Source organism: Pseudorasbora parva, chromosome 2 (assembly GCF_024679245.1).
Source record: "Pseudorasbora parva isolate DD20220531a chromosome 2, ASM2467924v1, whole genome shotgun sequence".
In the NCBI taxonomy this organism is placed as follows: domain Eukaryota; kingdom Metazoa; phylum Chordata; class Actinopteri; order Cypriniformes; family Gobionidae; genus Pseudorasbora; species Pseudorasbora parva.
Window position 1 is genome coordinate 20,921,926 of NC_090173.1, and position 23,571 is coordinate 20,945,496.

A 23,571-nucleotide genomic window follows, 5' to 3' on the forward strand; every position below is an offset into this window, starting at 1 on the left:
TATTACATACTTGCATCAAGTCACCTGTGGACAATGTTCCCTCTAAGCTGTGCGCGTGCACTTGTGATGCCATGGCCGTGCAGAAAGAATAAAATGCCATGCAGACGACAGACGTGAAATGAGACTCCACTGTTTTTAGTAATAGGGCTTATTTAACTTCTTTCCTACATTTAGATATGTGGGCAAATGCATTTTTGACTCTGTGCATGCATTGTTTTAGTTTGGCAGGGTCACCGCTAGCTTAGATTAGCATAATGAATGGAATCCTATGTTACCAGCTAGCATGTCCTGAGCTCTCTCACGTGGAGAAGAGCGCGCATTGAGCGCTTGCATCTTGCCGTTATGGTAAGAGGCGGGACCTTTCCGGGCAAAGTGCGCTAAGCTGCTGTCCAATCACAACACGGGAAGCGCTGGCCCAATCAGAACTCGTTATGTCTTTCTGAAGGAGGGACTTCATAGAACAAGGAAATCATCAGGCTGTTTTTAGGACAGAGGAAACAGCGCTGTACAGATAAGTAAACTGTGTGAAAAATACTGTCTTTTTACACACGAAATATGTACTCATGTTATATTGCACACTGTAAACATAATTAAAACGTCGAAAACACGCGAAGAAAGGGACCTTTAAAGTTATAAACATGATGAAACCACTTTGTGTGTGTGTGTGTGTGTGTGTGTGTGTGTGTGTGTGTGTGTGTGTGTGTGTGTGTGTGTGTGTGTGTGTGTGTGTGTGTGTGTGTTACGTATGCTGTACAGGTTTGATTTTTGCTCAAGTGACCAAAATGTCCGCCCAATAGAGAAAAGTTTTGCTTAGCTTGAAAATAAATTAGGGGGAACATTGCCTGTGGGTCATACACAACAACTCACCATTTAAGTATGATCTATAATCAATAAGCTACAAAAGCTACAGCATGCGTGAAATATTTGTTTACTTCAGTCTCATGTTGCAATGCTTTATTATCCTAAATCTGATCCTGTTCCTCATTCTTCACCCCATAATTTACTTAATTGTCTTTACTTTCATTATATCAATAACATGTAGCCACAAATTCTCCACAATTTCCCCAAATTTAAAGTAAAAAAAAAAAAGCTACGCTAAGAATTTGGGCTGAACCTAGAGTACCAGAGTAAATTTAAAGGGATGATGAATTGAGAAATCAGCTTTCCCTTGAGCTTTTGATATATAAAAGGTCATGGTAATATAAGAATATCCTGTAAGTTTCAGAGCTGAAAACTTCCTCAATCCTGTGCTTCATCCTTACGTTATTGCGCGACAAAACACACCTCTACAGAGCGTATAATTCAGTAACCCCGCCCACCGACTCAGGGAGCTGATCGGATCCCGCTAGCCAGCAGCAATAAACATGCCAAAGAAGATAGCAAGATATTGTGGAAGAGCACAGTCGCTGCATAAGCTTCCTTCAGATCATAATATTAGGAATGTGTGATACTACATTTATTTTTAATGAAGTTCCAGCTCACGTGGGGAAGACATTTTTTTTTATTTACCAGTATTTAATATTATTTCTGAATGTGATAATAAAATGTGACATATCTGTTTTATGTTTTTTACTCTTAAAAATGCAATTTTGACCTGGTACAATTGACAGTCATGTGCAACTTGTTCTCTAAAAATGTTGTCAAATTATGTATAAAGTGCGAAAATATAATGTATTTGTGTATTAATGATACAGAAGATGTGAACTGACACTGTGGTGAGAAATTGTATGGCTTTCAGAAACAATGACAGAAGTCTCTTGTGACATGTATACACTGTTGTTGTGTATACACTGTTAAACTGTAGACAAATCAAATAAACTAATGAGAGTGCGTCATCAGGGCCAAAAGTACCCATAAAAGTTCCAAAAGGGGTCTTTCACAGCAATGTTCCCCATTCCACAAAGAACCTTTCAGTTAACAGTTCTTCAAAGAACCATTTTGTCTAAGTGTAAAGAACATTTAAAAAATCTAAAGAACCTTTTCCACTACAAGAACCTTTTGTGGGATGTTAAAGATTCTTCAACATGGAAAAATCTAGTCCAATAAAGAACCTTTATTTTTAAACACCCATGAAACACTGCGGCAATGCACATGTAGATTTTTGAACCTCGGGACATATTCATAATCAGCATAATTCTCCCTGCCTTCTCTCTGCTGTTTCCTCCAGATCTATGATAAACTGACGTTTCTTTGCTGATATGCACATTTTCCCAATCACCCCATCTCTAGTCCTTCACACACGCATACACAATCTGTATCTGAATCCCGCAGAAATTCTCTTGCTTGTTGCCTCAGTGAATTCTTTGATGTTATGGGCCGTCGCAGCGGGGGAGGTGGTGACGTCACAGCATGCAAACTCAAAGCCCAAACATAAACAGGGCTCGCTGCAGGATTATAACACTCCAGTCACGCAGGCCTCTGATGGATATAACACTGCGAAGAAGCAGCATTAAAAGAATGTTCCGGGCCCAATACAAGTTAATATTCTGCATGTGAGGGGCATCCTGCTGAAAATGTGAAAAATGCAATAGGCTTCCATCCTAAGAGTACTAGTGTAAAGGTGTTTACCCTTCACTTTTTCAAATTGAGGAATTCATCTGAATTATTGTCTGTGGTAACAACACACACTCCATCTTTGGGTTGTTTTAACCCAATGTTGGGTCAAATATGGACTAACACAGCAGTTAGTTAGGTTGTTTTAACCCAGCGATTGGGATGTTTTAATCCTGCGGTTGGGTTAAATATTTGCTTAAGACAACCCAATCGCTGGTTTAAAACAACCCAACGGCTGGGTTAGTCCATATTTGACCCAACATTGGATTGTTTTTTACTTGATTTATTCAATAATGAGTATAGCTTATGCATGATCAAATATTAAAATATATTAGTTTAAGTACAATGATTTAATAATAAATATAAAACAAATATATGCATTCATAAAATAAATATATATATTTTTTTTGTATTTTATTTGTATTATGCTTAACTTTAAATGTTTTCATAAATATAATACACATTTACCGTAATTCCTCAAATAAAGACCGGGGCCTTTATTTACCTGAACTGCCGATGGGAACCGGCTTTTATTTTGAAGCAGGCTTTTATTAGGGGCAGGCCTGTATTTCTAATTCCATCTGTTTGAAATATAATTGCTTCATGTAAACCGTTATCAATTTAAAGTGATCGTTCCAGTGAACAAATATCATTGATTTTTTAAAAGAAACATTTGCAAAAATATCACCATACAACAAAATAATACGCATTTTTTGTAATTCCGCGCGCAGCTCCGCATCCGAAGATGAACGAGGTCTCGGTGAATCTAGCCGAGCATGACGTCTCATCACACCGGTCCCCAGTTTGCACATACAAATGAGGTGCTTATATTTACTGAATGATCCTACAAAAGCAGAAATTAGCCATTTTAAATAAAGATCAAGGTTTAAGCAAATAAATAAATAAATAAATCACAACATTAAAGTTTAGTGAAATTAGGAAATATTTAAGAGATCGTTAATTTAGTTTATATTTTGTTCTCATGTCACAAGTATTAATATCAAGCAAAGCTTTACTGAGTTTTACACGATTCTTTTGTAGTGTGGTTTATGGTGAAATCTACTAAAATAAATATCATCACCTGTTTGGCTACGTTAGCCCACTTCTTCTCGATGCGTTGGTTTATAGAACAATTACTCCGAATCGCCCTCTGTCGTTTCAAAGAATAGCACAACGGCGAGCGCGTCAAGTATATGACTTTATTTTTTCGTGCTGACCACGCCTCCAGCCACTATCAGAGGCCCGGCGTTTAATTGACTACAGGCTTTTATTTGAGGAAATACGGTAATATCATTTTAAGTGCCATTATACAGTGCCTTGCCAAAAGATTCGGCCCCCTTGAACTTTGCGACCTTTTGCCACATTTCAGGCTTACAAACATAATTATTTGTGAAGAATCAACAACAAGTGGGACGCAATCATGAAGTGGAATGAAATTTTTTGGATATTTCAAACTTTTTTAACAAATCAAAAAACTAAAATTATTCGCCCCCTTTACTTTCAGTGCAGCAAACTCTCTCCAGAAGTTCACTGATGATCTCTGAATGATCCAATGTTGACCTAAATGACTAATGATGATAAACAGAATCCACCTGTGTGTAATCAAGTCTCCGTATAAATGCACCTGCACTGTGATAGTCTCAGAGGTCCGTTTAAAGCGCAGAGTGCATCATGAAGAACAAGGAACACACCAGGCAGCTCCGAGATACTGTTGTGGAGAAGTTTAAAGCCGGATTTGGATACAAAAAGATTTCCCAAGCTTTAAACATCCCAAGGAGCACTGTGCTCCAGGTCAAATCTACCAAGACCTGGCCGTCCCTCTAAACTTTCAGCTCATACAAGGAGAAGACTGATCAGAGATGCAACCAAGAGGCCCATGATCACTCTGGATGAACTGCAGAGATCTACTAGCCTGACAAGCCAGACCCATATCAAGATGTTTGGTCTGGAAACTCACCATAGACAGGGCTCAATCCGAGGGGCGGGATAAACGATTGTCTTTCAAACTCCCTCTGCACGCGATAGGATAGCGCTACCACCAACCAGAGCAACGAAGGTGAAACAGAGCTTGTTGATAGTTTAAACATTCACCGTATCCGGTCGGCTAAACTCCGAACACATCTTCCCTTTTTAAGAATGACTTCAGTGCCGTTCTTTGTTCTTTTCTCAGAGAAAAGCTTATTATTTATTATGTTTGGCGTAAAAGCAACACGGCTCATCACCCTGAACACACCATCCCCACTGTCAAACATGGTGGTGGCAGCATCATGGTTTGGGCCTGCTTTTCTTCAGCAGGGACAGGGAAGATGGTTCAAATTGATGGGAAGATGGATGGAGCCAAATACAGGATAATTCTGGAAGAAAACCTGATGGAGTCTGCAAAAGACCTCAGACTGGGACAGAGATTTGTCTTCCAACAAGACAATGATCCAAAACATAAAGCAAAATCTACAATGGAATGGTTAAAAAATAAACACATCCAGGTGTTAGAATGGCCAAGTCAAAGTCCAGACCTGAATCCAATCGAGAATCTGTGGAAAGAACTGAAAACTGATGTTCACAAACGCTTTCCATCCAACCTCACTGTGCTCCAGCTGTTCAGCAAGGAGGAATGGGCAAAAATTTCAGTCTCTCGATGTGCAAAACTGATAGAGACAAACAACTTACAGCTGTAATTGCAGCAAAAGGTGGCGCTACAAAGTATTAACTTAAGGGGGCCGAATAATTTTGCACGGCCAATTTCTCAGTTTTTGATTTGTTAAAAAGTTTAAAATATCCAATACATTTTGTTCCACTTCATGATTGTGTCCCACTTGTTGTTGATCCTTCACAAAAGATTGCAGTTTTATATCATTATGTTTGAAGCCTGAAAAGTGGCAAAAGGTTGCAAAGTTCAAAGGGGGGCCGATACTTTCGCAAGGCACTGTATTTGTTTAAAACTACATTTTAAATATCAACATAATATGATTGTATTGTACACTATATTGCCAAAAGTATTGTGAATCCCCTCCAAATGATTCAGGTGTTCCAATCACTTCCATGGCCACAGGTGTATTAAAACAAAGACTAGGCATGCAGGCGCTTCTACAAACATTTGTGAAAGAATGGGTCGCTCTCAGGAACTCAGTGAACACAAGCGTGGTACTGTGATAGATTGCCACCTGTGTAAAAAGTCACAACTAAATATTCCACAGTCAACTGTTAGTGGTATTATAACAAAGTTGAAGCAACTGGGGGAAACAGCAACTCAGCCATGAAGTGAAAGGCCATGTAAAATCACAGAGCAGCCAATTTCCATGGCCGAGCAGCTCATCCAAGCCATCACCAAGTGCAATGCAAAGCGTTGTGGATGCACTGGACTCTAGAGCAGTGGAGATGTGTTCTCTGGATTGAGAAATCACACTTCTCTGTCTGGCAATCCGATGGATGAGTCTGGGTCTGGCGGTTGCCAGGAGAATGGTACTTGCCTGACTGCAGTGAGTGTAAAGTTTGCTGGAGAAAGGGTTATGGTGTGGGGCTGTTTTTCAGGGGTTGGGCATTTCCCTTAAGTTCCAGTGAAAGGAACTTTTAATGCGTTCAGCATACCAAGCCATTTTGGACAATTTCATGCTCCCAACTTTGTGGGAACAGTTTAGGGATGACCCCTTCCTGTTCCAACATGACTGCGCACCAGTGCACAAAGCGTCGGTCCATAAGGACATGGATGAGTGAGTTGGTGTGGAGGAACTTGACTGGCCTGCACAGAGTCCTGACCTCAACCCAATAAGAACACCTTTGGGATGAATTAGAGCGGAGACTGAGAGCCAGGCTTTCTTGTCCAATATCAGCGCCTGACCTCACAAATGCACTTCTAGAAGAATGGTCAAAAAATCCCATAAACACACTCCTAAACCTTGCGGAAAGCCTTCCCAGAAGAGTTGAAGCTATTATAGCTGCAAAGGGTGGGCCAACTCTATATTAAAACCTACAGATTATACAAATATATACAGATTAGCCATGCCTATTATTTCTAATGTTGGTCCTCATTTTGCTGAAAAAACAAAAAAACAGCCCTGACCCATCGGGGCATGGATTCCTCTAGACCCCTGAAGGCGTGCTGTGGTATCTGCGGTATATATCTATATGATGGATGGATGGATAGATAGATAGTGCTTTAGAATATATATTTATATTAAAACAAATACATGCATTTAATTAAATTATATATATAGCTCTGAAAAACAATGTTAAGTAGTCTCTTAATTTTTTCCAGAGCTGTATATATTACGATTCACTGCTGAGAGAATTTACTGATCCCAAAACAATCTAAACTAGGCCGAATCCAAAGAAACACTGGAACAGGGAACAAGAAAACAGCTGCTCAGAAACACAGAGTTAACACTAACAAGACTAGACAACAAAAGCAAAGCAGAACACAGCTTAAATAGGCAAACACAAAGCAGCTAATTAACCACAGGTGGAAAAAAATCTAATCATAATTCCTATTCCGAGCAATGGATTATAGGAAATGTAGTTCATAACATGAGACAGTCTGTAAGAGTGCCCTCTGGTGGAAATCATGGGCACTCCAGCTGGTTGCTGTTATATATATATATATAGCTGGAAACATATACATATTTACATAATTATTTTTACATAATTTTACATAATTATTTTTTAATCAGCAGAGCATCAGGCTCTGTAAAAGATTTAACTGACCTTTTTAACTGGATTTCATGAATACTTTCTTTTGGTTAACATCATTGACAGGACACATGCCAGCAGTAAAAACAGAAAAACATGATGCAATTCCACCTAGTTTATCAGTCTTACAAAAAATAATGTATTCTATCAGGACTTGACTGTGCCAGCACCTACTCTCTCTCTCTCTCTCTCTTTCTCTTTCTCTATGTGTGTGTCTGTTTTACCAGAGCAGCCAGGCAGGAACTGAATGAGCTGAAAATAGCTGTGCTCCTGTTAGTGTTAAGAATACCTGACTGTCTTGCAGATGATTATGTGTGTGTGTGTGTGTGTGTGTGTGTGTGTGTGTGTGTGGTGTGTGTGTGTGTGTGTGTGTGTGTGTGTGTGTGTGTGTGTGTGTGTGTGTGTGTGTGTGTGTGTGTGTGTGTGTAAGAAGTGAAATTTCCCTTCTCTCTAATTATCAGTGTACAAAAATTAATTAACAACAAGTAATATATGCAAGAAAGAGCACATTGCTCAGAAAAGAAGACCTGAGAATTGCTGAATTCTCAGGTTGCTGAAATAATGAAGCAAAGACTGCATTTGAGTTGTTAAATGTGTCAGGAATGTGTGTTAATTGTGTAAGTGTGGGTGATGTAAACCAGGCCCTTCTGTTCTGGGGTTTAATGGGCGGGAGAGTTTGGGAATTTTCATAAATCGCTGCAGCCAAACTTTCAATGGAATCCAGTGTGTTGTAAGCAGTCGTATAGTGTTTGTAATGTGGGTCAATAGCTTTGGAAGGGTGGCACTTTTGTGGAAACCGCCTGAGAGTCCACAGTCAAATAATGGCTAATACACACAACTGAATTTATCTAGGTCAGCCTAGTGGTGGAGACAGTGACCCTTAGACAAAGAAATAAAATGAGTTTGACTGCTGTTTAGTTTGGAGAATGTGTGTTGAATGGGTTCCAAGTAGGAAAAAGGCCTTCGCATGATTTCACACATCTACAGGTATTTATTGGTCGTCATCCTCTGGTAAAGACTTTAAATACTCTGATAAAAGCACAGAATAACAAATATGTGGATGTTTAGGAAAGGAACTAAGTGGAAAGGAAGTCCACTTACAAGAATGGTTCAGAGAGAACTGGATGTTTACATTTTCTAATGCGAGAGGTGCTTGCCTGTGCAAAACTTGGGACAGATGGATGAAGGATGAATGGATGGACGGACAGACAGTCAGATGGACAGATGGATGGACAGTCAGAGATGGAAGATGGATGAATGGATGGATGGATGGATGGATGGATGGATGGATGGATGGACGGACGGATGGACGGACGGACGGACAGTCAGATGGCCTGCTAGTCAGATAGATGAACAAATGGACGAACAGTCAGAAAGATGGACAGATGGACAGATGGACGGATAGTCAGATGGATGGATGGATGGATGGATGGATGGATGGATGGATGAATGGATGGATGGATGGATGGATGGATGGATGGATGGATGGATGGATGGATGGATGGATGGACGAACAGTCAGACGGATGGATGGATGGGCAGTCAGATGGACAGATAGATGAATAGATGGACGGATAGATGGACGAATAGTCAGACAGATGGACAGATGGATGGATGGATGGATGGATGGATGGATGGATGGGTGGACGGACAGTCAGATGGACAGATGGATGGACAGTCAGATGGATGGATGGACAAACAGTCAGAAAGATGGACAGTCAGATGGACAGATGGATGGATAGTCAGATAGATGGACAGATGGATGGGTGGACGGACAGTCAGATGTACAGATGGATGATTGATGGACGGATGGACAGATGAACAGACAGACAGACAGACAGATAGACATCAAACTTATTATTCTCAAACTATACATTTAGTAGGCCTAAAAGAAGAATGAGCGAGAGAAAGAGACAGAGCAGCAGGCTGATGTGTGTGTACATGTGCGTGTGTAGGAAGGACACAGGCAGCTAGAAGAGAAAATAACAGGATCTGAATGGACACTAAAGAGATCATAGAGAAACCCAATCTTAAATGTGGGGTGTTCGCTCCTCTGCTTGCTTTTGGCGAGTTTCCTGCAGACAGATCCAGCCTAAACCAGACAGACAAGTGAGACTCAAACTGGGCACAAAAATCAGACACTTTTTTTCTGCATCTACAAGATTCAGCTAGAAATAATTTGTTTGTCCACAATGAAAGTGAAAATATGTGCAGCAGAGTGTAATTTTGGACCAGCAACACTGTGGACGGAGATACCTAGAGCAAAACAGCAGAAATAGAAACCTAAGTGACCAACAGAAAGACATTTAAACATTATTAGGTTGTTGTCAGGGCATTGCTGCGTGGATTGCTAAAGAAATGACTAATCAGTTAACATGCCTGTAGTAACTCCCATGACCTGAATAAATCCACGGTAATTCAAGGTTTTATCTTGACGGTTTAAATTGCTCATATGGAATGTCAAATTAAAGGGGTACTTCAGCGCTGGGAAGATGAATCTGTATTTAAAATGGGTCATTAATGTAGTAGAAATGTGAAAGATTTTTTTTATTTAGTGCTTTCTAGACTGAGAAAGGACAGAAAATGTATTTTTGTCTCATGGGGATGAAAGTCAACAATTCCCAGAATGCTTCGCTGCCGTACGAGGCCACTCTCAAAGCCACCGCTACTATATTACTGAATCGCTTTCACTTTCCCACCGCAATCGTGTTCATTTTCATAAAATGAGTTCAGTTAGAGAACAGACACTACAATTAAAAACTGAACGTGTCTGTTCAAGGTTTAGCCGCTGAGGGAGTCTCACAGCCCAAAACACTGCAGGAGTCAGATAACTTTGAGTCATGGATCGTGATGAGGTAAACACGTCCGCGGCATAGATTCACGGCACATGTTCAGTCTGGCGCGTTTTCAGTTCATGCCTTTAAAAAGCTTAACTTTCATAGGAATTAGTTTGAGACGTTGAAAGACATACTGTGCGTTCACACCGCCGGCGGCGAGAGCGGCAAGGTGGCCGGAAGTCATTCATTTTCAATGGGAGCCGGGCAGCGAGCTCCAGCGAGAGTGGCGCGTCTTGGGCGATTTGGGCATCGAGGAGAGTTGAAATCAGCTCAACTTTATGGTAATGAGCTATGACACGGTTCGGCGGCAACCAGTCAGAATGTAAAAGTGCTCCGCTTGAGAGAACTCCAGAGAACGCAGAACTGTAAACTTTGGTTCCGACCACATTAGTTCCCAAGCAAAATGTAGGAGAAGTTGATCATTGCTGTGCGGGTTTCCCTATCATTCATGACAAGATCATTCACAGTGATGTCACCCAGCAGCCATATCACCCTGTAGCCCAAGACTGGTTTCCCACTGAAGCTAAGCAGGGCTGAGCCTGGTCAGTACCTGGATGGGAGACCAACTGGGAAAACCAGGTTGCTGCTGGTAGAGGTGTTAGTGAGGCCAGCAGGGGGTGCTCACCCTGTAGTCTGTGTGGGTCCTAACACCCCAGTATAGTGATGGGGACACTATACTGACAAAGAGCACCGTCCTTCGGATGAGATGTTAAACCGTGGTCCTGACTCTCCGTGGTCATTAAAAATCCCAGGATGTCCTTCGGAAAAAGAGTAAGGGTCTAACCCCGGCATCCTGGCCAAATTTGCCCATTGGCCCCTGTCCATCATGGCCTCCTAATCATCCCCATATCCTGATTGGCTTCATCACTCGGTCTCCTCTCCACCAATCAGCTGGTGTGTGGTGAGCGTTCTGGTGGTGGATGCTGCACATTGGTGGTGGTTGAGGAGATTCCCCCCTTCAATGTAAAGCGCTTTGAGTGCCTTGAAAAGCGCTATATAAATCGAACAAATTATTATTATAAATTATGTGTAATTTGTTAAGAAGTCGCGCAACACGATTTTATAGGCGCTAGAACGCTCGTTGTTCAGCGGGTATGCAATTCATTCTTACTTTCACATTTAATTGATTTCATGAGGTTAATTTATACCCTACTTGTGGTCAGTCTATCAGTCAACATGCTTGTTTGATTTGTGGTCTCTTTAAATACAGTTTAAAATAAGAAAAAAACATTTGATCTACGTCAGAGGGGCAGCGCGATCTCCCATCCCCCACGCGCAAGCGGAAAACATTCGGAAATGAATGAAATACCGCCTCTGCTGGCTGTAGTCGTTAGCCTCTGGCAAACAATTCCTCCGATGGAGCAAATTGACGATATTTGCGTCATGGGAGGAAATTTTTTTTTTGGGGGGGAGAGCACAATAATTTGAATATACTCCAGGGTTTCTACTGACACAAAGCCATATGCTAATCACTGAAGTAACCCTTTAAGAGAATAAGCAAAAGATTCAGGTTTAGACTGTAAAATGTGGCTGTATCTCAGCTGTTCTTGTTCTCAGTTGGCTATGACCTCTGCTGAGGTTCAATCACTGATGTTTTCACAACCACTGGCGTGAAATTATGCTTTAAGGAAAGTGAGCTTTGAGCATATTAACACTGGCTAACATGCCTGCAGATAAGAACTGGGCCTCTGTAGGAGCCGGCTGCGTATCGCTTATGACATGCTGTGTAATATAATTTATGTGGCTGTGAAACTGTTGCAAACCATTGCTTTAATGTAGTGTTAGGATGCAGCTAGCCACAGAAATATAGTGAATTATGCATTAAACAATTTAAAGAGTGGAAATCGGGTTACTCACAAACAATCAAGGGTTTCATCACATCAAAACAATTATGCATTTTTACAAATGTATAGTGACAGTAAAAACAAAATAATACCAATAAAATCATTACATCCATGAGATTGACAGTGTGTATTGTTATGGAAATTGGTGTTTGCAGTGTAAGCAAAAATTGTTATAGTATTAATAGCTAACTAAAGCAATAAGGTAAATCCTCCAAACACACACATTTCCTAACCATAATGTCAAAAAGAAAATGAAGCACATATTAAAGACCATTAAAACATTTTGCATTGTAACATTTATTTTCAAAACAATTAAGCATATTTAGTGTATATATATATATATATATATATATATATATATATATATATATATATATATATATATATATATATATATATATATATATATATATATATATATATATATATATATATATATATACACATGTATATAATATAAAATGTACATGTATATAATATAAAAATATTTATATACAAATTCTAATATATATATATATATATATATATATATATATATATATATATATATATATATATATATATATATATATATATATAAATTAGAATTTGTATATAAATATTTTTATATTATATACATGTACATTTTATATGTTAATTCATCAAGGTAAAACACGCTTTTTGTTCTGTTTATTTATTAATTTCTATAATAAATTATTCATTAAGTCCAGTAATGATAATTTGTGGGGGAACATGCTTCATTGCCATAAATAATATTACAATGGAAAAAATCCTAATGGTCCTAAAAAGTAGACCTTATTTTCAGTGTGCAAATGTTTTCTTTTATTTTTGAGGTGAAATGTGACCTACAAATTATCATGATATTCACACGATCAACTACTTATACATTAATATAGATTAATTCAATACATTGCCAATGTTATCACCTTATTCAATCAATTTTATAATTTCATGTTTATCCACACTGCTGACTGTAATTTGTACTCTATGGTATTTTTTTAAATCGTTGTACCTGACTACCTGACTGCTGTCGTCCCTTTTGCAAAATAGGTTGGAAAACTTCAACACCCACTGTGCATGTTGCCATCCAAGGCCACTCCCACCAGTCTGCTATAGATACGCTTGACCAGAGTCAAATGCTGCCTTGCTTTGGTAGCAAATACTACTTAGTAAACTTTTAGTTATAATGGTGCCGCCTTGTATGGCTCCCAGGAATTTAAAGAGTAAATGTTTAGTGGGACTGTTTTATTTTAGGTTTTCAGTAAAGGATCCAGTGCTTTGTAGGCAGCGGCTAAACTCTGCAAAGGATCATAAATACGGAGAAAACAACACAACAGGAAACCAGAAAAATCTCAGGTTGTAGTCAGCATTTCAAACTGGATGACACAAAAACAGCATTTTAGGCCAAACGGAGGGGAAAACTGAAAGAAACTGCCGTTTTGTCAGTTCCAGATGAAGCAAAGTGTTTTCTCATACAGGTAAGACAGCTGTTGTCATAGTATTTTTACCATGATGCTGTCTAAAGAGAAGTAGTATGATACAATTTTCAGCGATTAATCTTCCCCTTACAATAACTGTTCTGTTAATAACCCTCTGATGATCTGACTGTCCGTCGGCGGGAATAAAAAAATGCAAAATTATAATCTGTATTTTTCACAAAAGCCCTGGAGTTGTCAAAAGTCTGCCGGACGAGCCTTTTGCTGAATTTCTTGGTTTAGGTTACACAGAGAAACACTGTTAATTTACATATACAATCGACAATGTAACAATACAAAGCAGGTTGAAAATGAGCAAAATTACACTTTAAATAACTACCGTATTAATCCTTCGTTAACACTTTAACTAATCTTTCACTATAACACATTTACATTTTTTACCAGTGTCTCTTTTTTCTCTGCTTTACTCTCACTTGAGTCTGTCATTCCTGTACTAACAGTCTTACTTGCCTAATATCAAATCTCTAGGATCTTTTTTTGAATCTTTCTATCTTCATCACTCTCCCTCCCTCTCATCCTCTCCACTATCTGTGTCTCACATCTTAGATTGTCTGGATTGAAATGATCTGATGTAAATATTTAGTCTTGTAAATAAAGCCATGATTGGCATTTTTAAATACGCCCGTGAAAGTCTCTTGAAGCCCGTCTTCCTTGCCAGATAAAACATTTAAATCCTAATTCAACATTAAAGACGTGTCGCCATTCCTCAGGCCATGATAAGGTCTCAGCAATTCCCAGATGAGCTGAAAAAAGCTGAGCAACCTCAGCGATGCCTAATAGTTTCTCTTCCAGAAACAGATCCTGCTTAGTTCATGTTGAAAACGCAAGATTTTCATGCTGAACAGGAAACAGCTATTGTGAATATAATCGTGTTCACCTGAAAAAAACTGGAAGTTGTTTGGCATAATATATTTAATTGGGCTACCATTAAAGCATGTTAATTTAGTGTTAATTATAAAATAAAAATAAAAAAAATGATTAAAATAAATAAATAAAGCAATTCATAATGCAAACAATGACTTCTATAGCCACTTTTCTAGTATCTCCTCAAAGATGTACTCATCTGCCAAAATAATGTTTTATTTCTCTCCCTGGAAATACATTATATGTAGTATACGTATATGTTAAAAAGTATACAGTATCTGTGATTAATTAACCAACATATCATGCAGTTATTAAATTTAAAATGTAAAATGTAAAAATTATTAAAAAAATAACTTGTTGCAAACATCAACTATTAAGCTTGGCAACAATTGACCGTGTTCTACAGCACAACCACACTTAGATAAAACAGTTACACAAGAAAGCTGGAAATTTGTACATCTCAGGGCCTATTTACGCCTGGTCACTTCATTAGTTTTTTTTCTGATCTGCAATCCGATTGTGAAAAGACCAGGCGCAAATGCCCTCCAAAACGTTTTGGAGGCGGATTTAAATCCATTCACTCAAACCGCTTGGTGGTTAGGAGACGCATTCCAGGCGAAACTGGACAAGAGTAAATGTGTCTGGTTGTTAAAACCACATATGTAAATTTTACTCCTCCCAAAATGTAACCGATTACAATTTCATTCGGTTTGGGCATTTTTATTCCAAATGAGGTGTTTATATGGAGCATTTTGATTTATATTGGACTTTTACACCGGTTACCGTGCTCCATGTAAACGCACCTAGTGACAGCAGGCCCATGACTGCTGCGAGTAAATCAAGCAAGAAAAATTACTCTTAAATCAATAACTTTTGTAGTTTTAAAAAAGGATTAATCTATATTTAACGTATACAGCTATTTTGTTTTTCATTTGATTACATTTATGTGGCCAAGTGTAAATGGAACCATTTTAACAAATCAGATATCCAGTAAAAATGCATTAAGTGACCAGGTGTAAAAAGGCCCTCAGAGAAAATCAAAGAATGGACAGCACTATGATGTGCAGTGCAAGCATGCTATATTATACTATCACAGTGCTGATTGTGTCCTATCAGCACTACACAGACACATTGCTCTCATCTAGAGTATAGTGCTACACTTGATTGACTGCTCTAGGTATTTTCCTGTTCCTGTGCTGTACTTTTATCTGTTTCAGCTAATCTTATAGCTAGTAGTCACCATAAATCATTTTTTATTACAGGCAAGTTCAGATTTACCCTTATAAAACCAAGACACCAGGATTCAAACACCTTAACCGTGTGACTGTCCCAAGATATAGTGGTGCAAACAGCCCAAACATGTCCAGTAATTAACCAAGATGATGGCCAACAACATTGCTTATACTCTATCTGCTTGTAGCTACTGCATGACCTTCTCCTGCCAATAGATTAAATGCATGACCCACAACAGCCAAGATTTGTTGTCATCTGGGACAATGTATGTCTACACCAGGCTGCTCCGCTCTTGAACTTGTTCATCGACCATGATTTTTATGTCCATTTTTAATCACGTACAATACATATTTCTATATCTTGAAGTATTGTATTGGGACAGTTTTTCCTAATTGCTAACACACTATGGGACAGATTTACTAAACAGGGCAAATTAGCGTGAGAGCACAATCCCATAAAAGCACCAATGGGAGTGGAAAGTTCTGCCGGTGATCTACTGACGACGCGCAATTTAAAGCTACACTGTGTAACTTTTTTAGTTTATTTTTAAGCTAAAAACACTTAGTTCTTTCAAAAATATATGTACTCATTAATGTATATTTACTTCTTTCAAGTAATAAAGTATTCTCGTAAGTTTATAATATGCCACTGAAAATACATACAGGTGAGGGGTTCGAATCACGGTCACCATGTTGCCCCTCCAACTTGAAAGTATATTAGCCAAAGAGGGACATACCCGTAAATTCAAGCTTCGCCTTTCGCGTTTTAACACTGGATTGCACCATGTCTAATGTGAAGAGGGGGATTGCCATGTTAATCTTGGAGTAAATCGGCCACCGTAGGAGTTAAAACGAAATCAGAATTGAGAGGAACAGAAACTATTATTCACTGGATGGTCATATACCTTTTCACCGCTAGATGGGGGAAAATATCACACAGTGTAGCTTTAAAGAACACAGACACAGCCGGATAATTTTCAGAATGACCAACGTAATGTACCAAGAGCAGCGCAAATTGGCTTAGATGTGCTTTCTGGGGTATTAAATAATAACACAAACACCAGTAAATTGACTAGCGCAAACCTTAGTAAATCACCTTGCCTGATTTATTTAAATACACTCCTCCAATAAATTTTGCATCTGAAAGGGATACTCCTATAAATGCCAATGCAATTAGATAAGCCTCAAAAATAACCCTCTTCACACCTTGTCAGCTCTAATTTTTCACTGCGTATCTTCTGTAAATCCAGACAGTCAAAAGAGCCAAAAGAGAGTTTGCGCAGACGCAAGCTGTTGGTAAATCTGGCCCTATAACTGATTAATTTGGCCCAATTTCCAGAACCATTCATTCTGTTCTCATTCAAGTAAGTACACTGTACAAGTAAGTACAGATTATAAATGACTCAAGCCATCACATTATGAACTCAAATAACACACATTTATCATTTTGTAAACATTATGGAGCAAAACCGATGACACACTAATCAGAATCTCAGGATAATATAAATAAGGCCACAGGTGATTACATCTCAACACGTGTGGGAGAGATAAAAAATGTGGGAGAGAGAATAAGATGAACTTGAAGAGGAGAGGAAGAGGAAAATAAAGGGGAGGCAACACAAACAACATTGGTTCCTGATAGAGCATTAAGCACTTTAGTTTATCATGTTCTTGTGCATGGAATGAGCACGAGGGAAGCCAAATTGATTTGTAGCCAAGCACTACTTACATAGTGGTAGACATTTTGCCAGATGACCAATGCTATGCTATAGTACTATAAATGTGGTCATTGCCAAATAATACTCCAATGCATTTCTGCTGAGGGTCCCAAGAATGCTGATATTATTTTCTTATTTATACTGTGTACTAACCGACAGTATATTGTATTTTGTTGCATACAGAGTTCAATGCTTTTCATTTTATAGTGGTGTAATAAAATACACTTTATTTAAAGCTCATTATTGTATTTTACTGTATCTGCACCAGTATACTGCAATTACCTGAATGATTCCTGATTCCTGATTTAATTAGAGATTTTTTAATAGTGTTTTGTATTGATCTTACTAGTGTTCTGTAGGCAGTGAAGTGTGTATTTGTTAGGTTTGTGTGTCAACTGAGGCCAAAGTTTGTTTTTGACAAAGGAGAATATGTTTTTGACTGAAATATTTGATTTTGACATGAAATCTAGAGACTACACTCTAGACTTTACTTAGCCCACTAAGCCCAGTTCATTCACTATGGTACCAAACAGAGATCAAGTTAGAAGCGACCAAACACCTCCACGTTTCCCCATTTAAATACAGTTACACAAATAGTTGAACGATCAAGTATGGTGACACAAAATTAAAATGTGCTGCTTTTCTAAGCGAATTAAAAAGAAGAACTATAATGTATAGCGGAATAGCACTTCTGAGAGTACTTCGACTCGGCGCAGTAAAAAGTCCCGGCTGAAACATCCTCCCTCACATCTCCCCCATATTGACAGAAATGAGAGAGGGGGAGGGAAATAAATAGGGAAGAGCAACTACTGCTTAGAAAAGCGTCATGTTTTATTTTATGTCACCATACTTGATCGTTCAACTATTCTTGTAACTGTATTTAAATAGGGGAAACGTGGACGTGTTTGGTCGCTTCTAACTTGATCTCTGTTTGGTACCATAGTGAATGAACTGGGCTTAGAGGGCTAAGCTAAATGCTATTAGATCGTCACCGCGCGTCAGAGAGATTAAGAGCACACACTCAGACGAGAGAGGTATGTGTCAACTCGTCTTAGTTAAGGGAATAACATTTAATATGAAAAAGTGGTGAAGTATCCCTTTAAGCTTGGGACGTACTCTGCAAGAACAAAGGAATGTGTTTGTTTTCTCAAGGTGGCAAGAACAAGAACCACATTCTGGCCAGGACATTACATACTTCACGAGAAAAGCAGTTGCCAAACATCTGCGTTTCTCCGCATTAACCCCGCTCACTTTAAATGTATGACCAATCACACAATAGTTCTCGGATTTTTTTTTGCACAGACAATAGGCGTTTCTCAATGTCAAGGAAGTATCCTCGGAAGCCAGAATTCGTCACGACATCTGTCGAAGGGCTGTTCCAATGTCGAGGATCCTTGAATTTCAACCAAGCGGCAACCTCCCGCGATCTCTCTTGAAGCCAATACGGAAGTAATGTAAACTGCAATTCCTCAACTGGCCACTAGGGACAGGCTCCAGAAGGGAGCAGAATCTCATTGAGCCCCATGTTAAAATTCTCAACTTTAAAGCAGAAAAAAACATGTTTACAGCCTGGTACAAATTGTGGTTTTGGCTTATAAGGCTAAGGTTGATCTTCATGACAACTCTGAGGGGGGTGAATTTTTTTATAACTCATTCGTTTACGTTATATAAAGCCTTAAGGTTCTGCATAATTAAGAGCGTGGTTACAAGTGGATAGCCATTTATCTGCCGTCTATAGTTATTGCGTCACCTCAGCTCCGCGCACATCCTGCCTTTTTGCCCATTTTCTGTTATCCGGGAGTGACACGCGTTGACTCGCTCACAAGATGGCAACGCCCTGCTCGGCCATACTTTAAGCTTCAGAACGGCTTATCAGAATCCTATGGGTGACGTCACGGACACTCCTTTGTTCGAAAAAATATGCCATATACAGGAAAGGATGCATATGTGTAGCCTTCGCGCTCTTCGAGCTCTCAAATCACCCACAATCCTATGCGTACAGCTTTTCTATCTTCAAAATGTAAGACGCTGGCGGAGTCGGAGTGGGGCAATATGCTTGTAACGGGGTTCGTAGATGGGAAGGAAGGAGACTAGTTATAAATAACAAAATTACAAATTAATTTAACGTTAATATTATACCATTCACAGCATTATTAATAGCTTTCTCATCTTTTTTAACAGGGACCAAGGAACAAACGGAGGCGTTCATTCCGAAATCAGACCTTTTCACTAACGCAATGACGTGCACTTGCTAGCCTGTTCCATTTACGTGTTCTCCGAATGCTAAAGAGGAGCCTCGCCTTGCCTCTGAAGGAAGTGACTTGGAAGGATCAGTCCTTCCAAGGAAGCATCCTTGACATTCAGAAAAAGCTGATGTGTCGAGAACAACCCAAAAATCCAATGCCATTTTTGTTCTTGCAGCCCTGGGAGCGAAAACTTTTTCTCTGTTCTTGTGGAGTATGTAACAGCCTTTAGTCGACTAAAAGTCTTGTCATTTTAGTCTAGTTTGAGTCAAAAGAAAACTACATCTAAGTACATGTGCACTGAAGCTACATGTAATTGTTAAAACTGATCTCCTTACATAGGCCTATAAATTTGCTGTTATGCATAATTACATTCTTTTTTATTATGATGTGAAGGCCCACGCACGCATCTGGCAAAATAAAGTGCAAAATAGTTACATAAAATATATACAGTACAACCTGCATAATGTATGTGCCACAACACCATAGCTAACTGGTAAAATCAGCATCAGCGTGTTGTTGTTCTAATGCCTTACTATGCCCTTCTATCTTTTTCGGACCTCAAAAGCAGACATTTTAAAAATAGTCCTGTATGCGCTTCTAATACTTGCAGTGAATAGCGACCATGCTAAAACCATTACAAAATATATATATATATATATATATATAAATATATAAAATAGTCCAGAGTACAAAGGGTTGGGTTAGGGAAGGGGGGAGTTCATGTGTAATAGTGGTCTAATAAGTTCTTTCAAGTATTGCAAAATTTACTACTTTTTTAAATTAATAAGTATTCACGTCAGTTTATAATATGCCATTGAAAATACATATGGGTGAGGGGTTCGAATGCCAGTTGCCGTGTTGCCTCTCCATCTTGAAAGTATATAAGTATGCCGTGTTAATCTTGGACTAAATCGGCCACCGTAGGAGTTAAAATGAAATCAGAATTGAGAGGAACAGAAACGTCTCGGTTACGTATGGTAACCCTCGTTCCCTGAAGGAGGGAACGTAGACATACGTCGGACTTAGACTGACGAATTGGGATCACTTCTGGGAGCCCCTATCAGCTTCCAGATATAGAAAACGGGCCAATGAACATTGCCGCGCGGGCTTTGCATATCGCACCCCACCCCACTGCGCGGGTATAAAGCGGAAGCGATCACCACACACCGTTGTTTTTCACTGAGGAGCCGAACCGAGGCTCGAACTGCAGTGATGGTACAGCAACTGTGGCGACGGGACGTACGTCTCCGTTCCCTCCTTCAGGGAACGAGGGTTACCATAGGTAACAACGACATTCCCTTTCAGTCGGTCACGTTCGACGTACGTCAGACTTAGAACGACAAATTGGGATCCCTATGGAAAACGCCACAGTTACTACCACTTCCAGCACCCTGCCGGAGTCCCTCAGACCCCATCTCAGCGGGCGGAGAATTTCCTGCAGGGAGAGCCCCACTGCTATCCCACAAGACCCAAACAGTGGACTATTGGATAACGCTGGGAAAGCGTGCCCTGGAGGCCACACCCCCCCCCTGAAGGAGATAACGTGTAGAAATGACACGTATGGACTGGCCGTGGGCAGTGCTATATACGGGAGTCCCAGTCACCGCACTGAGACGGCAGAGCGGGCTCTACCAACGGAAAGACACGGGCTCGCCGTAGGGAGCCGTACCATGGAGAATACACATATGGGACCCGCCCACCGACTCTATACACGATGTGATTGGCCTGACCAGAGTTTGGTTTTTACAGCTCAGAAGGGTATTGAGAGTTGCTAGACAACACTCGCGGGAGATTAGATTTGCTGCCACTAGGGTGCATCTAGATTTCTAGGCTACAAATTTACATTTTAAAATATGTTTATTCAACTTTTTAGCATTCAATTCTTCTCTAGATTCTAGAATTCATCATGTTTTCTACCTCAAATTAAGAAATTGAACTGGTATTAAATAAAATAAAAATATAAAAAAATCATTCTCAATTAAAACATTTTTTTTAATAATGCTTGACTATAAAGAAAAACTGACCTTTCTGATTAAGCTGGTTAAAAAACCTAATGAGTACAAGAGCATGCATTGTGAAATGACTCCTAAAATCCCAAATCCTCATAGTAAAGTGGAGTGACTGAAACCAAACATGTCCAATAATACACTGGCACTAAACAAACAACAGCAAGCACTCAGGCACTAAAACAAATAAATAGCCGCAAATTACAGAGCCCAATCAGAAAGAAGAGATCCAGAGGAGAAACACACAGCATGACACAAGCAGTAGAAAGGAAATAAAAGCTGTATTTTGGGAGCAATGTTATTTATATTTTAATGAGCAGGAGAGAAAGAGAGAGAGACTGTCTAATTGCACAATAACAGTAGCTCAAACAGTAAATCTTTGGGGACGTTACCATGACTGTCAGTCTCTTTGCCGCTTTTCAACCATAATTAATTCAAGCTTCTGTTACTAATTAATTTGGCTCAGCTAATTAAACAAAAGAGGCACCTTGGGTTCATATCTTTCTTTCCCTCTTTCCCTTTCTCTTCTGTCCTCTGTCGTTGTTCTGCTTTTTTCTCCTAGATTTTCTGTGTCAGTGGGACAATTCAAGTAACAAATTTTTGCTCTCTCCGTCTGATGTTATCATGTCTTGTATTATAAGTATAATAAATATGTTTTGTATCATCATTAGAAATGATCATATATTTATGTATCAATGGCAATATGTATATTTCAAGATCATCTTTGGTAATTGCGGAGAGTGAAAAAATGCTGTGAATGGTGCATCATAATAAATAAAAAAAATACAGAGACTTCAACTTCAATTATCAGTGGATGATACAAAAGGAGGTTGGCATCTCAATAAGGTGAGCAATGACTCCGGTGACACTTACATGTCTCTCTAGTTGCAACAGGAAGCAAATGAAAAGCATCGCCCAAGCTCCTTCTGCTTGTTGACAGACAAAGAAGCACTTTTTCTGCTCTGAAGCATCACCTAGACAAGCACCAGATCACCCACACTTAGTATGCACATTTAGTTTGCACTAAAAAAATCCCCTCTAGGTTTAATTTTCATCTACTTTACCTGTTATTTTTTCTTTCCGCAGTGATGTAGAATGAGGTTTTGTATGTGTCACCACGGCTAATAGACTCATTGCCAAAAGCGTGTCACGACACAACAAGTACGGAAAAGTATAGCAGGATAATGAGGAAGACTTCCTTCATACACGTTGAGGTCATCGCCTAGTGCAGGGTGATTCAAAATGGGTTCCGGGGACCCTCAGGGGGCCGCAAGGGAGTGCTAAAAAAGGTTAAAAAAAATAAAATAAATACATTTGATTAAAATAAATACGAAAATTTGAACACAACAAAATAATATACATTTGATTTAAATAAATAATAACAGTAAAGTACTATAGTTAGAATATATAATAATGTAAGATCAACTAAACACTTTCAAATTTATTTTACACATTTTATAATGTTGATTTGTCACAGTATATTATATAATATAAAGAATATAAAGATTAAATTTAATCTAAATTTAAAGATTGAAATGCCCTTGCCTTTACATGAATGGAAAAGTGATGGCATGCAACCTAAAAGTGCTGTCAAGCGATTAATTGCCATTAATCACATCCAAAATAAAAGTTTGTTTATGTAATATGCGTGCGTGTGTGTGTGTGTGTGTGTGTGTGTGTGTGTGTGTGTGTAATTATTATGGATATTTGAAAACATACACATATATTTAAGAAATATCTGCATGCATATACTGTATATACATTTAAGTGATATATATATATATATATATATATATATATATATATATATATATATATATATATATATATATATATATCACTTAAATGTGAATCTCTCTCTCTCTCTCTCTATATATATATATATATATATATATATATATATATATATATATATGTGTGTGTGTGTGTGCGTTTGTGTGTATATACACCCACACACACATTATAATTATACACCACACACACATATATTATGTGTCTCTTTTATTTTGGATGATACAATATTTAATAAAATATATTTTGGACAATTAAAAATAGAAAATGTAGGCCCATACTCATTTATTTACCAAAAGGGG

General features: G+C 38.7%; 1 long non-coding RNA gene across 1 annotated transcript; it reads right to left on the bottom strand.

Moving 5' to 3' along the window:
- Positions 1-8,658: 8,658 nt before the first annotated feature.
- On the bottom strand, positions 8,659-22,754 carry LOC137051671 (uncharacterized). Its single transcript, XR_010899923.1, has 3 exons — positions 22,543-22,754; positions 22,352-22,452; positions 8,659-9,327 (listed from the first exon to the last, which is right to left on the bottom strand). It is a non-coding gene; the product is annotated as an uncharacterized lncRNA (long non-coding RNA).
- Between the last annotated feature and the right edge of the window lie 817 nt (positions 22,755-23,571).